A 25,390-nucleotide genomic window follows, 5' to 3' on the forward strand; every position below is an offset into this window, starting at 1 on the left:
ACTTAGAACATGCGATCCAGAAAAGTTAGATTTCTGCTCTGCACTATGGTAATGATGGTCCAATATAATGTTCTTGGATTGAAATGAATGTATTTTTTATAAGGTATTCCTGCAGGAAATATTTCATTAAAGATAAAATGCTACACTCCAAATTCTTTTAGCAATATCAAGCTTTAGATGTAAAATTTGTTTAATGCATCATACAACTCAGAGTGGGGGATGAAGTTGTGGATAGCTATTAGCATATTGATAGCCAAGGTGGTGACTCTAGGATCCTGAGAAATCAGAAGCCTTGCCAACAGAAAAGGAATGAATTATATCTGTGATAAAGGCTTTGCCTGTAAAAAAAAAAATATATATATATATATATATATATATATATATATATATATATATATATATATATATATATATATATTTATAATATATATATATATATATATGTGTGTATATATATATATATATATATATATATATTTAAAATAAGTATAATAAGCTGAGAGAATTTGGGCTCTCTTACTGTTTAATAGTTAATTCTCTCCCTGCCCCCCGCCCCGCCAGCTGTTCCTGGTCACCCCTTTCTACTCTGTCAATTCTATTCAGTTCTTTCCCTTTAAAAAAACAAAATAAAACAAAACAAAAACCTAAGAGCTAAATTCCACTGAATTTATGGAGTAAGTGAGTACAATTTTCATTTAGGTCTGGGCAAACTAGTCACAACAAACAATTCATTCAAAGAGCTTAAATCTTTTTCTCGTTTAGTTATTCACAAAATATCCTTGATTATCTCATTTTGGTGTATTATAAATAAGGCTAAGATTTTGTCATTGTTACTTTTAGTAAAAGTCATGGACAGGTCAAGGGCAATAAACAAAAATTCACAGAAGCCGTGACCTGTCTGTGACTTTTGCTGCTGTGGCTCCATGGTTTCTCCCACCAACATGGTGGCTGGGAGCTGTGGGGTTCCCCCTCCGCCCACGGCGGCTGGGAGCTGCAGGGTGACCATATATCCCAAAGAGAAAATGGGACACCCCAGCTGCTTGCCCAAGGCATCCCCCTCCCCCCACGCAAGTCTGTCGCTGGAAGTCTGAGGAAGACCCCCTCAGGAGTCTGTCATCTGTCGCTGGAACTTTGCAGGGGGTGCCTTGTCGCTGCTGTCGTGTGTCACTGGAATCCTGCCAGGACCCCACTGGCTGTCAGCTCGAGTCCTGCAACCTCTGGGGCTGAAGCAGAGAATGTCATGGAGGTCTCTCATGACCTCTGTGACATAAACTAGCCTTAATTATAAATAATTGTATTCTGTTCAGGTTCTTATATTGTATTTTTATCAGAGCACTTTCCAATAGTGCATAAAGCAACATAGCTAACGTCTCTCATGTATGGTTCCTTCTTTCATTGTTCGCCCCACTAGTAAAAGGAAGTGTACAGTGCCTGGCTTTTGTGTGTGTTTGTACTGGAAACGGCAAGTTAAAGGATGTGTTGTTTCCACTTGGAGCAAAAGGTGGTAAGATTAGTGGTGGTTTTAAGTTTCTATAGGAGTTTGTTCCATTGTCTTGAAATTGTTCATTACAACCTACTGATTACCTATACATTGAGTACTATGGTTATTTGTTATTCATTTGTGTGATTGGTCACCTAAACCATATTATGTGTGTTTATTTCTGGATTTTGTCACCTCTGGTTTATAAACAGGAAGCATGACTCAATTTGTCAAAATGAACCATTTTAGGAAGAAAGGACAGCAGGGTTTTTGAGAACATATATAGTTTTCTAATGTTGCACACAGAGAAAATAAAAGTTTGCTTTATCATCCCAAACAATTACAAAGGTCAGATAAAGCTCCGGTGTAAGCAAAACACTTCCCATAGAATCATGACTAAATTTGGTCCCCAGGCAATGCCAGATTGCTGCAAGTCACATTACTTGGTCCCATCCTCTGAACAGCCTACACCCAACCCTGTAAATCAGGGATCGGCAAGCTTTGGCACTCAGCCCATCAGGAAAATCCACTGGCAGGCCAGGACAGTTTGGTTACCTGAAGAGTCCGCAGGTTCAGCTGATCGCAGCTTTCACTGGCCGCGGTTTGCTGTTCCAGGCCAATGGTGGCTGCAGGAAGTGGCGTGGGATGACTGAGGGATCTGCTGGCCACTGCTTCCTGATGGTCAGTCTGCCAAAGCTTGCCGATCCCTGCTGTAAATTATACCACTATTTATGTCATCCATGAATTTGGCTCAAACAGCTTAATGGGACTAAACTGGGGAGGAGTGAGTCTTGATAATCTCCATCCAAGAATATTAAAGGAATTGGCACATGAAATTGCAAGCCCAATAGCAAAGATTTTTATTGCTCTGAAAACTCAGGTGTCCTACCATATGACTGAAGAATTGCTAATATAATACCAATTTTTAAGAAACGGGGTGTGGGAAAGTGATCCAGGAAACTAAAGTCCTGATAGTTTGACCTCAACTGTATGCTAGGTCTTGGAATAAATTTTGCAAGAGAAAGTAGTTAAAGATATAGTAGTAAATGGTAGTTGGGATAAAATACTACATGGTGTTACAAAAGGTAGATCGTGCCAGACCAACCTGACCTCCTTCTTTGAGAAGATAACTGATTTTTGAAATGACAAAGGAAATGCAGGATAGGGCATTTGATACAGTTCCACATGAGAAATTCTTAGCTAAATTGGAGAAGATGGGGACTAATCTGAGAATTGAAAGGTGGGCAAGGAACTGGTTAAAGGGGAGACTGCAATGGCTCATACTGAAAGGTGAACTGTCAGGCTGGAGGAAGGTTACTTATGGAGTTACTCCGGGACTGGTCTTGGAACCAGTCTTGTTTAAAATTTTAATTAATGAACTTGAGACAAAAAGTGCGAGTGTGCTGATAAAATTTGCAGATGACACAAAGTTGGGAGGTATTTCCAATATGGAGGAGGACCAGAATATCACACAAGAAGATCTAGATGATCTTGAAAACTGGAGTAATAGAAATGGGATTAAATTTAATAGTGCAAAGTATAAGGTCATACACTTAGGGACAAACAATAAGGATTTTTGCTATAAACTGGGGATTTATCATCTGAAAGTGACAGAGGAGGCAACAGACCTGACTGTATTGGTTGATCACAGAATGACTACGTGCCGCCAATGTGATACAGCCATGAAAAAGGTTATGCAGTCCTAGGATGTATCGGGCATGGTATTTCCATAGGGACAGGGAAGTGTTAGTATCAATGTACCAGGAACTGGTGAGACCTCATCTGGAATACTGTGTGCAATTCTGGTCTCCCATGTTTAACAAAGATGAATTCAAACTGGAACAGGTGCAGAGAAGAGCTACTAGAAATAGAAAACCTTCCTTATGAGATGAGACTCAAAGAGCTTGGCTTTTTAGCCTGACCAAAAGAAGGCTGTGTGATTATGATTTTTCTCTATAAATAGGTTAGAGGGATAAATACCAGGGAAGGAAAGTAGTTATTTAAGTTCAGCACCAATGTGGAACTCAGAACAAATAAATATAAACTGGCCATCAACAAGTTTAGGCTTGAAATTAGGCGAAGGTTTCTAACCATCAGAGAAGTGAAGTTCTGCAGCAGCCTCCCAAGAGGACCCGTGGGGGCAAAAAAACTAACTGGTTTTAAGACTGAGCTTCATACATTTATGGAGGATGTGGTCCACAATGTCATGTAGCCGATCTGCAGTTGCTAGCAGCAAATATCTCCAATGGTCGGTAATGAGACACTAGCATCAGGTGAAGACTCTGGGTTTCTACAGAGAGTTCTTTCCCAGATGTCTAGCTGGTTCCTGCCCACATGCTCAAGGTCTAACTGATCACAATATTTTGGGTCAGGAAGGAATTTTTCCTTGGGACAGATTGCTTGGGGGCAGGGAGGGGGTTGCCTTCCTCTGCAGCATGGGACATTGATCACTTGCAGGTTTAAATCAGTGTATATGGTGGATTCTTTGTAACTTGAAGTCTTTAAATCCACTGTTGCAAAACTCTTTCCCATGTGCCCCTCCCCCCCACAAACCGCCAACACACTCTTATCAACCTCCTGGCTCCAGTCTCTACCAGCAGCATTCTGCTCCTCCCTCCTCACAGTCCAGCAGTGTGGACTCCCAATACCCACTTGCACCCAACACCCATCCCTCTGCAGTTTGGCCTTGCTGAAGTACAGCACCCATACTCCAAAGGAGAAGGTTGGGTATGATCCCTGGACATACATAAATCTGTAGCCATCATGGGACTCCTTCTCCTCTTGAGACCTTCCATTCCCCCATCCACCTCCCTGCTGATGATTTTTTTGTTTGACTTTCTCCTCTGGTTGCTATCTTTTAATAAAATAATTTTGTTTGTTTGGAAAAAAAATCTTTATTCTATTAAGTGACAACAAAAAGAGCACTGCAAAGCAACACACAATTATGTTAAGACCCTTTCTTGCATTATGTGCACCAATCACCTCCTAGCATTACAAGCACTGCAATCCCGAGCATAGCAACAAATATTAGTGGCTTTCAGTTTCAAATTGCTGCCTCAAAGCATCCTGATCCTTACGGCCCTGTGTTGTGCCCCTCTAATAGCCCTGGCCTCTGGCTGTTCAAACTCAGCCTCCAGGCACTGAGCATCTGCGGTCCAGCCCTGAGTGAGGATTTCACCCTTCCCTTCACAACTATTATGGAGGGTACTGCACATGGCTATAAGCACAGGAATATTGTCATTGGCCATGTCCAGATTCCCATACAGGCATCACCAGCAGACTTTTAAATGGCCAAATGCACACTCCACAGTCATTCTGCACTTTCTCAACCTATTGTTGAACCGCTCCTTGCTGCTGTCAAGTTGCCCCATGTATGGCTTCATAAGCCATAGCATTAAGGGGTTGGCGGGGTCTCCCAGGATCACAATGGGCATTTCAACTTCCCCTAAAGTGATCTTCTGGTCTGGGAAGAAAGTCCCTGCTTGCAGCTTCTTGAATAGGCCAGTGTTCTGAAAGATTTGTGTGTCATGCACCCTTCTGGACCAGTCTGCATTAATGTCATGGTGATCCACATGTGCCTGGAGAACCATTGAGAAATACCACTTGCAATTAATGTACTCAGTGAGTAGGTGGTCCGGTGCCAGAATTGGAATGTGCATGCCATCTATCGCCCCTCCGCAGTTAGGGAAGCACATTTGTGCGAAGCCATCCACAGTGTCACGCACGTTGCCCAGAGTCACAGTCTTTTGGAGCAGGAGGCGATTAATGGTCCTGCAAACTTCCATCAACACAACTCCAACGGTCAACTTTCCCACTCCGAACTGGTTAACGACCGATTGGTAGCAGTCTGGAGTAGCCAGCTTCCACAGTGCAATCACCATGCACTTCTTCAGTGACAGAGCAACTCTCATTCTCATGTACATGAACTGCAGGGGTGGGGCGAGCTCATCACACAGTCCCATGAATGTGGTTTTCCTCATGCGAAAGTTCTGCAGCTACTGTTCGTCATCCCAGACGTGCATCACGATGTGATCCCACCAATCAGTGCTTGTTTCCTGAGCCCAAAAGCGGTGTTCCACTGTGGTCAGCACCTCCATGAATACCACAAGCAATCTTGTGTCATAGCTACTACGCATGGTGAGATCAATGTCACACTCCTCTTGCTTTTGTAGTTTAAGGAATAACTCCACTGCCACTCTTCACATGTTGGTCAGTGCAAGCAGCATTCTGGTCAACAGCTCAGGATCCATTCCTGCAGCCAGAAAGAGGCAGGGCAGGGCGCGCAGTACACAAACCATTGAAAGATGGCAGCAAATGTGGACAGAAGCACAGGGATTGCTGGGATGTGAAGCAATGTATCATGGGGCATTGGGACAGAACCCAGGATGCCCCATGACCCCTTCCGCCTTCCCACAAGTTTTAGCAGCAAAAGAAAAAGAGGAGCCCTGTGGGATAGCTGCCCAGAGTGCACCGCTCCGAATAGTGCTGCAAGTGGGAACACGCTATTGCGCAGGAAGCTGTCAGTGTGAACACACAACAGTGTATTTCCTTCAGCACTTTCTGTAACTGCCCGCGCTGTCACTTTGCAAGTGTAGACGTGCCTGGACAGATATCTGAATTACCTATTACAGCACTAACAACTTATCTTGAAAGAACATTACTAACCAGTATTACAGAGAGGCAAAAAACACTGAGGCAAAAGCACCTTATTGAGATGAATAGAGATGAACAAAATATGGTTACAACTTTGGTTACTGTTCGGGATTAGAGCTGGGAGACAAATAGTAAACTTGCTGAAAAATTCACTTTTCAGGGCATCAGACTATGTGTGAATTCGGTAAATAGTTTTGGATGGAGGAAAAATGGCAAATGTTGAAACATTTTGCTTTGAAGTTTCTGAAATAACATTTTGTTTCAATAATTTTGAAATGAATCATTTTGACTTTTCATTTCAAAATTGTGTTTTGTTTTGAAATTTAGCTAATTCGAATAAAGGTTGTAAAACACTCACAATTGAATGGAAAAAAATAAAAAATCAGGTTGAACTAAATGTTTAATTTAATGTAAAGAGATGTTTTTTGTTTGTTTTGGTAAGAAAAAAACAAAATTTAATTTCAGTTTGAACGGAGGCTCACATTTTGTTTGTTTTCAACTTAGGGGTGGAATGGAAGAATCTATTAGTATCTCAGCTCTGTTAGGGATGTGTGAATTCATATGCCCAAATTCTTCCTTTGCATTCAGGCAGATTTGCTCTGCTTAGCTTCCACAAAGTACCCTTAAGCCAGCATATAGATAGCTGTTGATGGAAGCATCACCTTATCACCTCAAATGGTATAGATCAAATTAATGATCCCTCTCCCTCTATGTAGTTAATGTTTAAGGATTGTGGCCAGAAAAGAGGCATGAGTGGGGCTTTGCCGCACACTGTACTACCTCACTTCAATGTTTGTGCATTTCTCTCCTCCCCAATTGTGCTGTGTGCTCTGAAGCTACAGCTGAAGATCTGGGCAATTATACCTAATTTCAATATTGTGAGGTCAGAAGGTCAATTTGAATGTTGTTATATTTGTGCTTCACTCATCAGAGACTTGTGGGGGTGAAGTGGATTGAAGGATCAGAGTTGGTAAAATGAGCGATAGGTAGGTAAAAATCTCAGGGAAAAAAAGACAGGGCAAAGAACATGGCATACTGAGACTTAAAAATAAGCATAGAAGAAAATTCCCTAAAGGAATTTCTAGAGCTTATATTTTAGGGGGGAAATATAATTTTAATTTAAAAATTGTCAGTGATGGAGAATCCAACATGACCCTTGGTAAGTTTTTCCAGTGGTTAATTACTCTCACTTTTAAAAATTTACACCTTATTTCCAGTCAGAATTTATCTAGCTTCCACTTCCAGCCATTGAATCATTTTATACCTTTCTCTGCTAGATTGACGAGACTATTATTAAATATTTGTTCCCCATGAAGGTGCTTCTAGACTAATCCATTTACCCTTTAACCTTTTCTTTGTTAGAATCAGGAGGATAATCTATTTATTTTACCACCATAAGGCATGTTTTGTAATCCCTCATTCATTCCTGTGGCTCTTCTCTGAACCCTCTCCAATTTATCAACAGCCTTCTTGAATTGTGGACACCAGAACTGGAGACAGTATTCCAGCAGCAATCACATCAATGCCAAATACAGGGGTAAAATAACCTCTCTACTCCTACTTGAAATTCCCCTGCTTATGCATCCAATGATTGCATTAGCCCTGTTGGCAACAGCATTATATTGGGAGCTCATGGTCAGCTGATTATCCACTGTGACCCCCTAATGTCACTGCTTCCCAAGATAGAGTCCCCCATCCTGAAAAGAATGGCCTATATTCTTTGTTTCTAGATTACATATTACCTTTAGCCATATTAAAATGCATATCGTATGCATGCACCCAGTTTACCAAGAGATCCAGATTGTTGTGTATCAATGACCGGCCCTCTTCATTATCACTCCCCCATTTATTGTGCCATCTGCAAACTTCATCAGTGATGATTTTATGTTTTCTTACAGGTCACTAGTAAAAATATTAAATAGCACAGGGCTAAGAACCAGTCCCTGATGGACCTGCCCTAGAAACATATCCATTTGATAATGATTCCCCATTTACAGTTACAATCTGAGATCTTTCAGTGAGCCAGTTTTAACCTATTTAATGTGTGCCATGTTATTTTTATATTTTTTCCAGTTTGTAATCAAAATGTTAATCAATTATCCCTTTAATCTCTCCTCACCCCACCCCCCAAAAGGTTTGTGTCATAAATATAAAGTCTGTATACAGTGCTATAAAATCCCTCCTGGCCAGAGGCAAAATCCTTTCACCTGTAAAGGGTTAAGAAGCTAAGGTAACCTCACTGGCACCTGACCCAAAATGACCAATGAGGGGACAAGATACTTTCAAATCTGGAGGGGGGAAAAAGGCTTTTGTCCGTACCTTTGCTGGGAAGAGATCAAGGATGCAAGCCCTCCAACTCCTGTAAAGTTAGTAAGTAATCTAGCTAGAAAATGTGTTAGGTTTTCTTTGTTTTGGCTTATAAATTCGCTATGCTGCAGGGAATGTGTATGCCTGTTTTTGTGTCTTTTTGTAACTTAAGGTTCTGCCTAGAGGGATTCTCTGTGTTTTGAATCTGACTGCCTGTGAGATTATCTTCCATTCTAATCTTACAGAGTGTTTCTTTTATCTTTATTTTGTTCTTGTAATAAAGTTCTGTTTTTTTTAAGAATCTGATTGGGTTTTTTGGGTCTAAAAAATCCAAGGCTGGTTTGTGCTCATCTTGTTTATTCTCAAGCCTCCCCAGGAAAGGGGGTGTAAGGGCTTGGGGGGATATTTTGGGGAAATGGGGATTCCAGGTGGTCCTTTCCCTGTTCTTTGTCTAAATCACTTGGTGGTGGCAGCATACTATTCAAGAACAAGGCAAAGTTTGTGCCTTGGGAAAGTTTTTAACCTAAGCTGGTAAAAATAAGCTTAGGGGGTCTTTCATGCGGGTCCCCACATCTGTACCCCAGAGTTCAGAGTGGGGAAGGAACCTTGACAGTTTGTAATAAAAACCCAGGTCTAAGAATGAGAACAGTGGGAGTTACTGTACAGTTAATTTAGGGACAACAGATTTTACGTCTGAATCTCTGTTCCACTTTGGTTTATTGCAAAGCGAACTTGTTAATTTTATACAATTTTACTTTGTCAGAAAGCCACTGCACTTACTGCATTTTTGTCATGAATGTCTACATAGCTGGTGCTACCTAACATTTGTAAAACATTTAGCCTTATTCAAATCTGGAGTCTCAGCCTCAACAGCCTCTTTGTTGTTTTCACTTATTTCCAGAAACCTTTTAATAAAATAAAATCATAAATCAAATGTCTTTCCTACATGTTGGGCCTGATCCAAAAGCCCAGTGAAGTCAATGGATGCTTTCCACTGACTTCAGTAGGTGTTGGATGTGGTCCATAGTGCTGATCAGACTTGTAGCATGTCTTTTAATAAAAGTGGATTCAATCCATTTTTTTCAGATTAAAATGGTCTCTTCTCTTCTTCCATCAGATTTTCTTGTACTCTAAATAAAATTTACTACATTTCATTGAAAATACAGCACACAGTACATAAAGCAAAGCCTAAGGTATATACCCCTTAGGCCAGGCACAACAGTTTCAGAACTAGTGGAAGCAATCAATCAATAAATAAAAATAAAATTAAAAAAAATCAAGCTAGAACTCCTCTGGTATTCAAATACAGCATGAGCTTCTCTCATTGTTCCCTTTTCTTTCTGCAGGAAACAAATGTACAGAAAGTTAAAAAACCTCTTCATTTAAAAAATAGTGTTAAGAACTTCTGATTTATACTTCAAATTAATCATCTGATTTCATACATATGTTTATACTTGACAATGCAGCTTTGCATTAATGAAATATTATCTTGTCCAGTGACAATAAAGCTGAAAAGAATGTCATTAATTCCTCTGAAACCTGTCATTAATTCCTTTCTCCCCATTGACACTGGTATGCCAATAGAAACAAAAATTAGAATTCCAAGCTACTATACATTATTGATACAAGATGGAAATGTCCTATGGAGAAGCTGTGGAAGCTTTCATATGCAGAACCTTTCATCTCTGAATTATAAATACTGGTTCATGCTGCAGTGCTCCAGAATATTCTCTATCACTCTTTATCATCATTGTCACATAATATAAAATTAGTGGAGAATAGAGACTGTTCCAGTGGCTTGCTAACTCATTATGCAAAAAAGCATTATGCAAATAAAAAGTCTTTTTCACATATGTATGTATTTAGTCAGACAAATATTTTTTTTTTCATTTTTGCTCATATTGTTGCCAGAGATGGGAGAAAAACTGGGAAAGTTCTGGTTTAAATAAATCTTGATTCTGATTTCAAATTTAAAGCTGACACAGAGGCCGTCTACATATTTTGTATTTAGCTTGTGTGGTGGAAGAAAAGAGAGTGATACTGAAAGTTAACAAACTATCAATTTAGTTACCAAAAGCAACAACAGCTCAGGGTTAGGAGAACATGGTTTTAGGATCATGAAACAGGCTTTTATTTTCCCCTTCTTTTTTTGTAATTAGCCTGGGTTAAAAATCAGACCTTTTATTGTTTTTTTTTAAATGCAACTTGCATTTTTCTTGACATTAATTCCAAATTCAATAAGAATACCTAGCCTGTCTCTATTTATTCCCAACCTTTGAAAAAACAATGGGAGCAGAGAGTCAAAGCAGTCGTTCTTGTGGAATTCTCTCTCCAAGCCTCTCTCTCGGTTTCCTTCTCTTTTTAACCAGATTCTTTAGTCCCTGACCTACCTGTGCCAACTACTTGCACTGGAGGGTCATTGTGCAGGAAGATGCCTCACCTCTGCAGTGTGACTACTCCACATGCCTTGACTTTGTCCCCACAATGAGCTGGAAAGCAGAACTGAGCCAGTGTGGAAGAGGAAATATTGAGCTACTGGTACATATCAGCTGAGTTTGATCATGAGTCTGTCTCTCTAAAGGCCCATATGCTCCACTTGTATGTGCAGCCCAAAATATGCACTAAAACAGGTGAAAGCCACAGATAAAAGAGGTGCATATTATTATCGTTACTATTTTTATTTGTATTGCAGTAGTACCTAGGGGCTCCGGTCTTGGACCCCACAGTGGTAGGTGCTGTACAAACACACAACAAAGAGACGCTCCTTGCCCCACAGAGCTTACAATCTATGTTTTATTACTGCTAGTGAGGCTAGAACAACACTATTGCATGACCTGTTGAGGGGACAGTGTTATACCTTCGGTCAAGACACAGAGCTGTGACTCCTGGAATCTGTTGATTTGTTTATCTGATTATTAAGTCGTTATTGAGTAGTCCTTTTATTCACAAAACTATTTTTCAAAATCATACAAATACCTTTTTAAGAGATCTTGACCACGGAGTGTCCTCTGTCGTCTTTAAAAGCCAATTTTATCATTCATACAACAGTAAAATAACAATGTTTCTGGATAATCCCTTAGGCAAATGGACTTATATCAATAAAGCTTCAGGGATCTAGTTACAGAACACAAACAATATTAGTAGCAAATAGTGCAACTGCAGATTACACATTTGTACAAGTTGTGACCTTCTCATGGGCAATTGGAACATGAAAAAATAGCTAAATCTATATTATGTCATGTATTTGTTTTATGGTAATATCTACATGCCCCAATCCCCACTGTACTAGGTACTATAAAAACACATAGTATGAGGTAATCCCTGCCCCAAAGAGTTTACAATCTAAATAGACAAGATAGACAAATGGTTACAGAAAGGAAGTACTGTTATATATATTGTGATACAGAATGGCCAGAGGGCAGCAAGAGAGTGTTGTTTTTCTTGTTTTTCTTTTTTTCAGCAGGAGAGTGTTTTTATTTGCATAACACACTTACAAAACAAAAACAACAGCATATGCAATGTGTAACACAGCAACCAATCACAATTGTTTTCTCATTAGCTTCAGGGGAGGGAAGTGTTCAAGCTTGCCTGGGCCCAGGGCGGGGGGCTTCCTCAACTCTCATGGTCTGCCACCCCCTCGAGTTACCTGGCGCCACACCCAGTGTCACCAACAATTCCCTCCTTTGAAAGCACCCAACAAGAGGGGCAGGCTGTGGGGTTGTCAATCCGGGGGGGAGCACATGCACCCACGTGTGAAAAGACCCCTCTAAGGTGGTGGTGTCCGCAGCAGCAATGGCTGGGGCTGGGGTCCCTTACTCTCTCCCCCAGTCAAAGGGTCAAACAAAGGGAGCCGGACAGGGACACCGAGCAGAGAACCTCAGACAGTGCCCAGCGCTCCTCAAAAGCATCAAGGGAGTCGGTGGACGCCGCCCAGAGGAACTCCGCCCGGATACGTGAACGGACTGAGGATCGGAAAACGGCCCCACAGTCACAGGAAACTCCATCGGCCAACCTCCTCTCTCTGGTTTTATAGATGGCCATTTTAGCCAGGGCCAGGAGGAGATTAACTAGAAGATCCTGCAACTTTGTGAGGCCACGGATGGGGAGTGCATAAATAAAAAGGTGAGGGCAAAAAATGCAACCAAAAACATAATAGAAGATTTGCAAGGAGCCGGAACAGGGGCTGCAGCCTGGCACACTTGAAATATATGTGCGCCAGGGTTTCCCTCACACCACAAAATGGACAAGTATCTGGGATGGGGTTGAACTGCGCTAAGTACGTGCCCGTGCTCCCAGCTCCATGAAGGAGCCACCAGCTGATGTCCCTGATGGACCTCAGAACCAAGGTGGAATATAGGCTGGCCCACTGGGGCTGCTCACCCTCCAAAGGTGGCAAAAGGTCTCGCCACTTTGTGTCGGGGTGGGACACTAGGGTGAGGACATGAAGGGTGTGGAGCACGAGCGTGTATAGATGTTTCCTTGGCGCAGTTTGGAAGCGTACCGGCTGCAGTTCATGCAGCCGGCTCGCAGTAAAGGGGTGAGGGGGTCGATTGGGTCTACGGGGTAGGGGTCCAATTAAAAGGTCCGGCGGTCCTGGGGTAGAGGGTGGGCGGGGCGTGCCCTCGAGCAAGACCCAGTCGAGGTAAGCTCAAGCAGCAGGCGGCAAAGCGGCCTTCACCTCCTGAAGTACGCACCGGGGGGTACGAGGTCTGGAGAGCCCCATGCGCCGGGCGAATGTCAGGGGATCCAGCCAGTCTCCCCGGTCGTAGTCTAGGAGGTCTCCGACTCTCGTGACTTCTGCCAGGATCAAGCTCTGGTGCACTGAGCGGGACTCTGCCACCTGCACACGGAGCTGGGGGTTGTGTAGCAGGGGCTCTGCGAGGAGATCTGCCCCCTCAGTGGCCGCCATGAACCTGGTAGTTAAAAACAGTTTCCAAGTCTGGAGGAGGTCCTGGTAGAAGACCAGCTGCCTGGAGAGGTCTCGCAGAAGACCTCCCGGGCAGAGATAAAAGAGCTGCAGGAGTTGGGGTCAGGTAAAAAGGAACAGGCTGTGGGATGGGCAGTTCGTGGGGGGGGGGGGCACATGAACCACCATACGCTTGTCCAGAGAGTCCTGTTTCGTTGGCTGGTGCTTCTGGCCCACACGGTGGAATCAGGGTGAGCAGCTAAGTCCAGAGGCAGATGTTAAACAGCCAGCAATGGTGGTGGAGGAGGCAGTTGTGAAGATGGTAGTGTGGGGGTTGGGAGGACACAGATGGATCAGGGGGCAGCTCCGTGCCACACCCCCTGTGTCCCTACAAACACAGTCACAACACAGTCAAGGCCTCCCCCCACACGAGAGCACAGTTTGAAAGTTACTCAGTCTTGGGCCCCCTCCACGGCGATTTGTAAGTTCCCCGGGCGGTGTTCCTCTGGTAGATGGCTGTTTCTCTGTCTGTTCCGGGTTTTCTTTTTTGCATTCCAGAAATGCCGGAGCAAGTGATAAGATTCCTCTCAACCGGAGATGAGTCCGCAGACAAACAGCAAGCGGCTGGGTCTGGGGGATGGGTCCTTCCACTCCCCCCCTCCGGGGAAGTGGGCCGGCAGGCCCCCCCCTCAGGGGGGGGATTTAGCTGGAGCAGCAGCAGCGTCCGAGGGCGGGCAGGGGGGGCGGGGCTAACAGCCGGCCGGCAGCCGGCCAGCACTCTAGCAACAGCGGAGAAAGAAAAAAAAACAACAAAAGGAAAAGAAAGGGGGGAGAGCGTCTGGCCCGGTCGGGGGGGAAGCCGAAAGCAGGGGCAAAAAGCAAGGAAAGCCCAGGCCAGAGGGCAGCAGCAGGAGAGCGCTAGAAGGGAGCCTTCTTCCCTGTAGAGGGAAGAAAGTTTGCTATAAATTAATTAAAGCACCTGAAGCCAGTTAAAGCACCTGAAGCTAGTCAGGTAGTAAATGGATTAAGGGCCAGATTTATAAAGGTATATAGTTGTCTTAAAATGCAGGTAAGCATGTAGGGCTAGATTCACAAAAGGACTTAGGTGACTAAATCTCAGAATTAGGCCTTCCTGCTGCCACCAAACTCTGTAGGTGCCCAACATGACTTGGTGTCTAATTTTTTTCAGTAAATATTCCCTAGTTACCTATGTTTTTGTATGTTAGCATGTGTACTGCTGCCTCACTCTAGGTGACCAGACACCTAAGCCCCAGTGTGATGAAGAACCAGGAGATGATAGGCATTTCTACGCCTACCTCACCTGTGGGGGCCCAATCCAGCAAGTAGGCTCAGAGCCAGCTTAACAGCTCAGGTCCCTTTAGTTGAGCTTGGGTGGGAGGGAGAGATTTTTAGCTTAGTGATTAGGGTACTTACTTGAGATGTGGGAGCCCTCCATTTCAACTTCCTGCTCCAGCTGATGAGGAGATAAAGGGATCTGAACAGGTTCCACCACCTCTCGAGAGCATGCACTTACCATTGGTCTATGGGTCACCCTCAATCTCTCCTACTGAAGTTGTTCCATGCTGGGGCAGTGGGCCAGAGAGATAATAAAGAGAGTGACTCTCTAACCTGGTGGTTATAGCACTCACTTAGGATGTGGGAATTCCCTCATCCAGTAACTTTCATTATTTGTCCAAAGCGGAATAGCTTCAGCAGGAGAGATTGGGGGATCAGATGGACTTGAACTGAGATTGTCTCACATCCCAACTGAGTACCCTAACCATTGGGCTAAAAGTTATGTCTCTGCCTCCAAAATGATAATGTTGCCTAACTCTAAGAAAAGGTTTGTTGCTGAGAATCCCAAGGAGAGATAGGCACTGAAGGCCCAGAGTAAGGTGGGGCTTAGGACATATCTCCCATTGCTAGCTTAGGTGGGGACCTGAGTAGCAGGCTGGCTTTTGTGAATCTCATTCTGAGGTACCTATCTTCCCCCATTCACTGTATAGGAAGCCTGAGTGAAAACTTTAAGAATCCCACTGTGTTCCGACCAGTATTTTAAGGTTCCTAAATGTCTTTGTAAACCTGTCCCTACATGCCATACCAATGGTCACATGTCAAATCTTAGATTGTTAGTAACTGAACCCAGATTTCTTTACTTACAGTCCTGTGCGTTTAACCACATGACCATTCCCTTTCTAAAATAAATAAGTTATCTAACACGTTTTATCTAACCTTGACCAGCTAACATATATTAAAGTATAACGTGCCCTGTCCATACTACAGTTTTAGAATATTTTAATAAAAACATTTTAGCTAACATCTTTTAAAAACATACCTTAATCCTACATTAGATGACTCTTAAAAGGGAATAAATGTGAGTTAATTCCCCCATCAGTAGTTTTTCTATTAAATCTAAATTTACAAGATCCCATAAATATTGTATGCAAATGAAAAGACAACTAAGGCAATTATGTATGATCAACAAAACTGCTTTCAGCTGGATATCATTTTAACAAAACTAGCATCCAAAATATACTAAGAGTAAGAGAGGTCAGGATCCTGTAAACCAATCAAGTCCTTACTGCTTAAATGTATCCAGTGCAGGATAAGATAGCAGCCATGAACTGTTGTTCATATAAATTATTCAGTATTAATAGCAAAAAAATCATAAAAGATCCCAGACATTTCATCACAGTATCTGATGAAGTAGTTTCCTGCCTAAGAGAACCCTGGTAAATAAGACATCATATACAAAGTATCTAGCCAATATTACACCATCAATTTAAGTGCTGTGTTCAGTATCTTTATACCAAAAATGATAATAAAGCCTGCAAAAATCATAAATGATGGTAAATTGCAGAATCATGAGGAATCTGGATATTTTTCGCGTATCTTCCTCTTTCCTAGAGGAAGTCATCCCTACCATCCTTGCTGTGCTTCATCTTTCTTCTTGCCTTAGACACCTTTCAGCTTCCAAATTCCAGCTTTGAGCCTCCTGTCCTATGGCCTTGCCATACACCTCTCTGCAGACTCCTTCCCAAGATAATTTTCACTTGAACATATATCCGGGAGAAGAGGGAAAATAGCAAGATCCCATTTCAAATTCCTGAGAGAACCAATCCCCTTTAACCTAGTTTTTGAACCTAACTATTTGAGTTTGAGTCATTGCAGAGTCTTGGGAGGAGGTTTATCCCTTATCTACTTTGTACACAATACCTCTTTATTATACTCTATTTTTCAGCATGTAATGATAGAGCATAAATCACAAGATAACACAATTCACTGCTATTACATGCCAGCTTATACACACAAGCCTCCATATATTTGAAATAATGAAATTAAATTTTGTCATTTTTCTTTGTATTTCTTATTTTTTCTCTAACTCCATAATTGTCCACATTATTCAGTGCCTTTCAGAACTAATGCACCTTCTACGAAGTGAGATGGAGGCAGGAGGATAATGCAGGGGAATGTTGACAAAGAGGTTGCAAATAGCTACACTGAATATGTGGCCTGTGTCATTTCCAAATTGATGGGAGCCCTTTAGATTAAACAATAAAGGTTTGCAGAACTCAATGCTTCACTATGATGCCTGATCATTACTTAGTAAACTCAAGCTAAGAGTCACATTGTTGCTAAATGCCAAAAAAGGGCCTAATCCTGAACATCCTTAGCAATAGGAGTAGTTACACTGTAACTAATGGGACTAATCACAGAATTAAGAATCACTCACATACATTTTCACAGGATTCAATCCAAATACTATCTCTCCATTGATGGGAGCCATATAATTATGCCTATGGTAATTGAATTTAAGATCCTTGAAATGTATGTAGGACACCCTCTGTATTGCTATACATTGCTATTTGCATGAGTTTGTAATAGTCACATAAGGGCTGTCACTCTGACAGGGACTGCTAGAAACCTGTGCACTCGGGGCACACTGATGGCACATACCCTGATATGTTCCCTATACCAAGGTGACTAGGAGGGAGTGGTACAAAGTTGATTTAGCTGGCTCCAGTTGTGCATGTCAATTTTATTGGATACCTGCCACCCCGGCAGATGGCCAGTAGACAGACAATGAGTATTTGTTTATATCTTTAATAAAAAAGAGAGATTAAAAACTTGTGCACATAGCCACACTATGTAATGGCACATTCCTACTGCTATTGCTCTTATCCTGCATCTTCCACACTCACAAATGATTTGTTACTCCTGTTTGGTAAATCGATTATTAATTTAAATTGTACTTTCTCAGAGGCAGGGACTGTCTCTTACTATGTTCTTCTACGACACCCAGCCCAATGGAGCCCAATCTGATTAGGCCTCTGCATACTACTGGAATACAAATAATAATTGAATATGACGTGTTGCTGGACCACTTGCAGACCCAAATACGAGTAGCCTGACTTGCTCTCACATTGTTTGAGACTTTTCTCTTTATGTGACCCCAAAGCCAGTTGTTTCTCTACATTCTGGAATCTTTTCTCCTGGATTCCTCAGGGTTCCATCTTGTCAGCCATGTTGCTGGCTGATGCTTATGGAGTAATGAGAGGTTAAACATAACTTCAGTGTTATGATTAGACTCAGCTCTATGTTTCAGTCTCATTTGACCAAGATAGTGCAACTGAATGCCATATTCAATGTCTCAGAGAGTTTCATGGAGGAGACCTGCTGGCTAAGACGCAATCAAAATAAAACTAAGGTTACGCTCTAATTTGGGATAAGCATTTTGAAGAAATGGCAGAGATTGTATCAGCCTTATGGGATGAAGGGTGCACTTGCTACTTTGTACTTGGCTTCAGAATTAGGGGAGCTGGTTAGGTTTTCCATTTCTTTTAGATCAGTGGTGGGCAACCTGCGGCCCGCAGGCCACATGCAGCCCATCAAGGTAATCCACTGGTGGGCTGCAAGACAGTGTTTACATTAACCATCCACAAGCATGGCTGCCTACAGCTCCCAGTGGCTGCGGTTCGCCGTTCTCGGCCAATGGGAGCTCTGGAAAGCGGCAGCTAGCATGTCCTGGTGGCGTTCAAGGTGCTGTTTTTGACCTAGTAATCATCAATAACTGGGACCTGCTTTCTTGGGAGACCACCTCCCAGAAAAGAGATGCTGCAGAGTCACTTTATCTATCATCCCCTGGTTTTAAAAGTGTGCATGGGGCAGGGAAGAGAGGAGGCTGGGGGCTGAGCTACACTTTAGAAAACAACTGCCTCCTCAGGTGACTCCATGTCACCATTGGTCTGAAGTATCTCAGAGTTGATGAGTTTCACAGAAAGTTTGCAAGACCATCTACTTCCCCAAGTTTTGGGAGAGTAGTGCATAGTAGTACATAAATGCAGCCATTCATGGGGTCTTCAAAGAAATTGTGGCTTTTAATCTCGGTTCCTTTCCTGCTCCCTGTTTTCTCTCAGCAGGAAGTAATTTACTAAAGCCCGTTATGGAGGAAAGCCTACTTCCCCTTTGTACTGACTCAATTCTGCTGGTTTGTGTGTTAGATGGGAAAAGCCAAGGTTCTTCCCCCTTCCTGCCCACCTGCTTTGGGATGCTAAGAGCTGAACTCTAGAAGCCACTTATGGAGCCACGATGAGGGCAGCACTATTGTGGTCATGCAGAGACTAAGAGGTTCTTACTCTTGTAAATTGAGCTGTGGCACAATCCAGTCATTAATCTAACTTTTTTTTTTAGTATATAAAATCTTGTCTTATGTGAATGGCTGACTGTAGAGAGAATCAAATATTCAAAGTGGATGCTCAAATGAAGTTCCTAATCATTTCACATCAAATGACACAGCCTTGTGCTTAAAGCTCTGCCCCATATCTTTTTGAGACATTGTATTTTCCCACTTTTCAAGTGTCTTACTAAAGAGAAATGTGATTTGTTCTTGTTGACTGTGATTTGTTCTTGTTGCTGACATTTGAAACTGGGATAGGAGAAAAGTGTCAATGATACAGATAGAAAATCAATAGAAAGCTTAACCACCTCGATCTTCCCTCATTCCATTCTGCCAAAGCCAAGGGGTGTAATTCAATACCTAAAGAAATATAATTTGATCTACAAATCCAGATATGAAAAGTGGACATTCTCAACCAATCAGATAAGTATGAGTACGCCATCAGCAGGGGCTTAATGAGTCAATTCCAGGATGAGGCAATGTTCCTATTTCAAGTGGAAGGAATTCAACATATGCCTGTGCCATACAACAGAACTATGTTACAGTGGTGTTATGTATCTAAATAGAGAATATTTTTATTCTGGCAGCAACCTCATCCCAGAATGCAGACAAAATCATGTAAGCATTCATCTTTAAAACTTATGCCAAAAGAAATATTAGGCGGCAGAGGGGCTTTAACTGTAGGAGACAGATTTTTTTTTCCTCCTCACTCTTTATGGAGGCGGATCAAATCAGTGATTTAGATTTTTTTTCTCTTTGTTGTTACCTATTGATTACCAGAAAGCAGAGAAAAACTTTGGCCAGAGGGTTACAGAATATAATTAAAGCTTCCTCTTTAATTCTCTGTAAAGCTTGTGGGCTAGTAAACCTTTTCTGGATGATTTAACAGCTCTACATGAGCATCATGTGAGAACCAATGCTATGTTTCTTTTGTGCTCTAGACAGAGCTCCAAGAAAGAAGGATGGTTTCAAATGACAGAACATTGCAGGTTAGAACCATATGATAATTAAAAGATTGAATGGATTCTAGAAGGGGATTAGTGTGGGAGGGCAGGGCTTGCATTTTATATCATTCATGTTTCTCTGACTTTAAGCAAATCAGTGCATGTAACTGTGTAAAATATTTTTAATGATAGTATAATAGAATAATTGAATTTTAAAATTCAGGATTTCGATGAGATGTAAAATCAAGGTCCTGACTACTTGTCCAAGAGCTGTTGGCACATTTGGCAAGAGTAGTGGTGTTAACACTAGTGTCTTGGCCACATTGCATTTAGCCTACCTTGCAACTGCAAAAGAATATGATATTCATCCTCAGCTCCTATATTAGTCTCTAAAACTGTACAGCAATCAACCTATTTGAATCCTTATCCTAGCAAGGACTCTCACTGACATTGAAGTTCAACCCAGGAAGATCCCTTTCTGGGATACAGGACTTATGTTAATGGACCTCCTTACAAAAAGTTGGGCATATATGTGTATGTCTTCGCAAGATCAGGGCCTAAGTTGTTATGCAGTTGATCTTTATACTGACAAGCATCTTCTGTGTTTTACCTTAAGGGCAAGATAGATGAAGTGATTGTTAAATCCCTTACCTGCTTAACCATAGTACTGAGACTTAAAACACTGTGAGATTCTCTGATGAAAGCTGTTGTATGCTTTAATGCAAAATAACAGTTGGAATAGTATTTAATAATAAAAACAGTAAAAAATACCATCTTGACAGGCTGACAAATGCAACATTGGAGACTTTCACAATTAGTTTAAGATAAGGCAAATTCTGTTGTTTCTTTAGACATTTTTATGTGAACTCAAAACTGGTATGAAAAGTAGTTATAGTTTTCTATGCAAAATTGTTCAGTAAGTAGCTAACTTACCACCGAAGTGAGCCCCCTGAAAAGCCCTGTTTTTTTCATGCATTCATCCTCTGATTAGCACTTCCTTTTATCATAACTGTGGTTCCAGTCATGGTACAAGGCACAATAGTAAATGGAAAGGCAAAACAACTGGTAAAGAGATGCACATAGTGTGTTCAAAAAGAACAGGAGTACTTGTCGCATCTTAGAGACTAACAAATTTATTTGAGCATAAGCTTTCATGGGTTACAGTCCACTTCATCGGATGCATGCAGTGGAAAATACAGTAGGACGATTTTATATACACAGAGAACATGAAACAGTGGGTGTTACCATGCACACTATAATGAGAGTGATCAGTTAAGGTGAGCTATTACCAGCGGGAGAGAAAAAAAAACCTTTTGTAGTGATAATCAAGATAGGCCATTTCCAGCAGTTGACAAGAATGTGTGAGGAACAGTACGGGGGAGGGGGGAATAAACATGAGGAAATAGTTTTACTTTGTGTAATGACACTTCCACTCCCAGTCTTTATTCAAGCCTAAGTTAATGGTGTCCAGTTTGCAAATTAATTCCAATTCAGCAGTCTCTCATTGGAGTCTGTTTTTGAAGTTTTTTTGTTGTAATATTGCGACTTTTAGGTCTGTAATCGAGTGATCAAAGTGATTGAAGTGTTCTCCGACTGGTTTTTGAATGTTATAATTCTTGACGTCTGATTTATGTCCATTTATTCTTTTACGTAGAGACTGTCCAGTTTGGCCAATGTACATGGCAGAGGGGCATTGCTGGCACATGATGGCATATATCACATTGGTAGATGTGCAGGTGAACGAGCCTCTGATAGTGTGGCTGATGTGATTAGGCCCTATGATGGTGTTCCCTGAATAGATATGTGGACACAGTTGGCAACGGACTTTGTTGCAAGGATAGGTTCCTGGGTTAGTGTTTTTGTTGTGTGGTGTGTGGTTGCTGGTGCGTATTTGCTTCAGGTTGGGGGGCTGTCTGTAAGCAAGGACTGGCCTGTCTCCCAATATCTGTGAGAGTGATGGGTTGTCCTTCAGGATAGGTTGTAGATCCTTGATGATGCACTGGAGAGGTTTTAGTTGGGGGCTGAAGGTGACGGCATCCTCTGAGCTCCACTGCAAACGAATGCATGTCCAATACTCACCTGCTCACCTACTGCTATGTGCTGTCATATGTGGTGAATGTCTGTACATTAAGGTTTTGTATGGTTCATGATTTATACTGGGTGTATATTTCCTGTTTAGGTACTTTGGTGTGTTCCTTGTGAACCACTTTCTTCTGACAGCTAGGTGGTATGATGGGGTGCATAGCTTTAATTTAAGGAGTGCCATACATTTGCACTGTGATTGGCAGAGGCTGCCCCATATTCTGACATGGCCATTGCAGCATTAAGTTTTCTACTAGCTTTCTTACATGTTTCCAGTAATGGTTTTCACTAGCTTCTTCGTATTTACTACTGAGTCAATTCTGTGGTTAGTCTTGTTCATGGAACATTTTCTTACCTGGAGTAATTTCTTCAACTTGTTGATAATATAAGGCTACATGTCTGAAATGAGTATTTAAACATGTTGACGTCTTCTTGAGACCCAAAGGTTTTTTGTGGCCTGTGATATGTCATCTACAAGTGAAGGATCAGTTGGAGAATGTGAAGGAATGAGAGAAGGGTCTAAATAGTCTTGGAGAAGGGCAAAAGATCAGAAAAGTAGGCAAAAGATCAGAAAAGTAGGTAAAAAAGGAAGGAAGAAAAAAGAACTCAAATGCTTCAGGTAAGCGTCTGAAATTCAGGTGTTAGCTGTCCTGCAACCTTAAAATGTTGAGATTTGCCTAGTGCTAATTCTTGGCACAAGAATTTGACAAAGTGGTGAGTGCCAAATTAAAGACTATTTATGCATTTGTCAACTTTTCATATTTAAAACAAACAGACAAACACCCCTGACAATGAAGTATGAATATTAAGCTAATATAGATATTCTGATCTTGTTTGTACCCATTTTGCATCGGTTTAATGTCCTTGATTTAATCCTGTTTACTCTGGTGTAGGTGAGATCAAAATCAAACTCTCTTTCTCTCTTTTTAAAGGAAAGAAGTAGGGCTGTCAAGTGATTAAAAAATCAAGTGATTAAATGCACGATTAAAAAAATAATAGAATACCATTTATTTAAATATTTTAGATGTGTTCTACATTTTCAAATATATTAATTTTAGAACACAAAGTGTACAGTGCTCACTTTATGTTTTTATTACAAATATTTGTACTGTAAAATCAAAAGAAATATTTTTCAATTCACCTAATACAAGTACTGTAGTGCAATCTCTTTATAATGAAAGTTGAACTTACAAATGCAGAATAATGTACAAAATATAACTGCATTCAAAAATAGAACAATGTAAAACTTTAGAACCTACAAGTCCACTCAGTTCTACATCATCCAATCGCTCAGACAAACAAGTTTGGTTACAATTTGCATTTAGATGTGCTAAAGATTCATATGTCCCTTCATGCTTCAACCACCATTCCAGAAGACAGGTTCTGCTCGATAACGATCCAAAGCAGAGCGGACTGACACATGTTCATTTTCATCATCTGAGTCAGATGCCACCAGCAGAAGGTTGATTTTCTTTTTTGGTGGTTCTGGTTCTGTAGTTTCCGCATCGGAGTGTTGCTCTTTTAAGACATCAGAAAGCATCCTCTACACCTCGTCCCTCTCAGATTTTGGAAGGCATTTCAGATTCTTAAACCTTGGGTTGAGTGCTGTATCTACCCTTTGAAATCTCAGATTGGTACCTTCTTTGCGTTTTGTCAAATCTGCTGTGAAACTGTTCTGAAAACAAACGTGCTGGTTCATCATCCAAGATTGCTATAACATGAAATATATGGCAGAAATTGGGTAAAACAGAAGAGGAGAAATACAGTTCTCCCCCAAGGAGTTCAGTCACAAATTTAATTAGCGCATTATTTTTTTAAAGAGTATTATCAGCATGGAAGCATGTCCTCTAGAATGGCAGCCGAATCATGAAGGGATATATGAATGTTTAACATATCTGGCACGTAAATACCTTGCAATGCCAACTACAAAAGTGCCATGCAAATGCCTGTTCTCACTTTCAGGTGACATTCTAAATAAAAAGCAGTCAGCAGTATCTCCCGTAAATGTAAACAAAGTTGTTTGTCTTAGTAATTGGCTGAACAAGAAGTAGGACTGAGTGGACTTGTAGGCTCTAAAGTTGTACATTGTTCTGTTTTTGAGTGCAGTTATGTAACAAAAATAAATCTACATTTGTAAATTACACTTTCATAATAAAGAGATTGCACTACAGTACTTGTCTGAGGTGACTTGAAAAGTACTATTTATTTTGTTTATCATTTTTACAGTGCAAATATTTGTAATTAAAATAATAATATAAAGTAAGCACTTTACACTTTCTATTCTGTTTTGTAATAGAAATCAGTATATTTGAAAATGTAGAAAGACATTAAAAATATTTAATAAATTTCAATTGGTATTCTATTTAACAGTGCAATTAATCATGATTAATTTTTAATTGCAGTTAATTTCTTTGAGTTAATGGCATGAGTTAACTGTGATTAATCAATAGCCCTAGAAAGAAGTATTTCTAATTATAAATAAATACATATTAAAATAAAAGAAATAAAAAATATAATGGTAAGTGACATATCCATTTTTTTCTCCACTCTTTATACTGGTATACTACAAGGAGAAGCTCTCTACTAATTACAAGGATCTCTTCATATCAAGAAAGATAAAAAATGTTTTTTGTTGTTGGCTTTTTTTCTTTTTTGGTAGCATAACTCTTTTTGATAGTTAAAAACAAATGAAAGAAGCTGTTGGGAATTCATTTTGCCTCTCATAGCCTATAATAGAAGTACCTTGAATTGTTTTGTAACTAACTTCTAATGTTTGACTACAGATGATTAATAGCTTGACCGATTCTAGCATTCATTAACCAATACCTCATTCATTTAGGCACTGTATTACAGCAGTTACAATGGTGGGCAAATTTCATGCTGTATTACAGTTGCATTCTGGAAACATTCCTATGTGCAAAATGAAAAGGAGTACTTGTGGCACCTTAGAGACTAACCAATTTATTTGAGCATAAGCTTTCGTGAGCTACAGCTCACTTCATCGGATGCATACAGTATGCATCCGATGAAATGAGCTGTAGCTCACAAAAGCTTATGCTCAAATAAATTGGTTAGTCTCTAAGGTGCCACAAGTACTCCTTTTCTTTTTGTGAATACAGACTAACACGGCTGTTACTCTGAAACCTGTCTATGTGCAAAATATAGCTAAAGGACCACTGATATTAACATGTCCACCCTCATTTATAAGGCTTAATATATGGTACGTCATGACGCTTTCATTAGCACTTCTGCAGATTGATATGTTAAGAAGATCCTATAGATGTATGATCCATCTTTAAAGTAATGCATTCTGTAAATTAGCAAATAATTGTCTAGCCAGT

At 41.0% G+C, this 25,390-nt stretch overlaps 1 long non-coding RNA gene across 1 annotated transcript in view; it reads left to right on the top strand.

Moving 5' to 3' along the window:
- LOC141982355 (uncharacterized) overlaps positions 1-25,390 on the top strand; it is a 79,848-nt gene that overhangs the window by 13,367 nt on the left and 41,091 nt on the right. Inside the window, exon 2 of the long non-coding RNA XR_012638040.1 lies at positions 19,969-20,012. This is a non-coding gene — a long non-coding RNA (uncharacterized LOC141982355). The remainder of the gene's footprint in view (positions 1-19,968; positions 20,013-25,390) is intronic.

This window comes from Natator depressus, chromosome 1 (assembly GCF_965152275.1).
Source record: "Natator depressus isolate rNatDep1 chromosome 1, rNatDep2.hap1, whole genome shotgun sequence".
Taxonomy (NCBI): domain Eukaryota; kingdom Metazoa; phylum Chordata; order Testudines; family Cheloniidae; genus Natator; species Natator depressus.